Raw genomic sequence first — 1,696 nt, forward strand, 5'->3', positions numbered from 1 at the left:
GGTCTTCGCGATGCGGACGAGGCCCACGTGACTCCGACGCTTTGTCCTCGTCGCGGCAGCGACAGGACAAAGCACGATGCTCTGTGCCATATAGATAGCCTCGCGAGCGAGAGCAGAGACGCCGTCGTCTCATGCTCCGCTCGCAGGTACGTGCCACTTGCGCTACAGCGCGTCCGAGTTGTCGTCTCATGCTCCGCTCGCAGCCGCCCGGGCGACTTCATCGCGCCGGCGCCGTTTTCTTTGTCTACGACGACCCGCACCTCGGGCCACTGCAGGTGTCGTTCCAATGACTGCCAATTCGCCCTTTACACGCTTCATAGGCGGACAGCGCCAGCGGTCTCGCCACTTCGGCACCAGCCCCACCTGCCCACAAACATATCCTTCCAATCAAGCGACCTCTCCGCGAGTACGAGCGCAACCGCACACTGCGCTCCCTCACCTCTCTTGCACACGGTACGATCCTGCCAAGGCGCCCCGCCAACGGCGACAACGATCCAGACGCTTCCGTCCGCGCCACTCCAGTGGCCACACCGCATCTTCGGCCGAGCTCAGCCCCCCGTCGCAGCTCCTCTCCGTCGAGTACCAGGCCCCTCGTCTCTCTTGCCTACACGCCGCGCCCCCCGTGGGCCCGTTGACCACGATACACGCCGAGCTCCCGCTCCTCTCCTCAGAGTCCGCTGCGCCCACCTTTGGCTGCCCCAAGTCCGCCACTTGTGGAGCCCCTCCACACGCACCTCTACCTCACGCCCCCGAATTTCCGCCCCAATTCTACCCCCCTCGGCGCCCTAACACCGAACCCCGCGCGAACGCTGCACACGAGGCCGAAACAACGCGGGTCACAACCCATCTGCAACGAGCGGCATGGGAGTACCACCTACGCGACTACCCAGATCCCGCCTTCGTCGAGACGCTTCTCCGGATCATCGACTATGGTGCAGACGTTGGATTCTTAGGCGACCGCGCAGTCTCTCAAGGATCTAGGAATCTCTCCTCTGCCGCCGAACACGCTGACGTTGTGGACACCGACCTCCAGCTGCAGCTCTCCAAGCAGCGTGTGCATGGACCCTTCCCCGCGCCGCCATTCCCTAATTTCCGCTCCTCGCCTCTCGGAGTTGCCTCACGCAAGCGTTCCTCAAAGCTGCGTGTAATCCACCACCTCTCCTGGCCCAACGGTACCTCTGTCAACGATGGTGTACCCGACTCGGAAGTGTCCTTACAGTACGAGACCTTCCTTTCGGCCGTCGACGCCCTTCGTGCCTCAGGAAGAGGGTCCAGCATGATCAAGCTGGACCTTGAACAAGCCTTCCGCCAGATACCCGTCCGACAAGCCGACTGGCCATTGCTCGGCTTCACCTGGTGCGGCGAATTCTATTACCACGTTGTCCTCACATTTGGCTTGCGCTCGGCCCCCTACATCTTCAACCTGTTCTCCGAGGCACTTCACTGGATCATGGACCACCATCTCCCTGCCTTTGTCCGCCATCTACTCGACGATTTCCTGCAGATCTTCGCCCCGACCACTCCTGCCTCGCTAGTCCAACATGCGCTGGAATGGACACTTAGCCTGGGGACCGCTTTAGGCTTGCGCTTCCAGTTATCCAAGGTCGAGGGTCCTACCACTTCACTCGAGTTCCTTGGTATCACTCTCGATTCCCTCGCCATGGAGGCCCGGCTGCCTTCCGACAAGCTCTCCTAC

Source organism: Trametes versicolor (genome assembly GCF_000271585.1).
Source record: "Trametes versicolor FP-101664 SS1 unplaced genomic scaffold TRAVEscaffold_1, whole genome shotgun sequence".
In the NCBI taxonomy this organism is placed as follows: Eukaryota; Fungi; Basidiomycota; class Agaricomycetes; order Polyporales; family Polyporaceae; genus Trametes; species Trametes versicolor.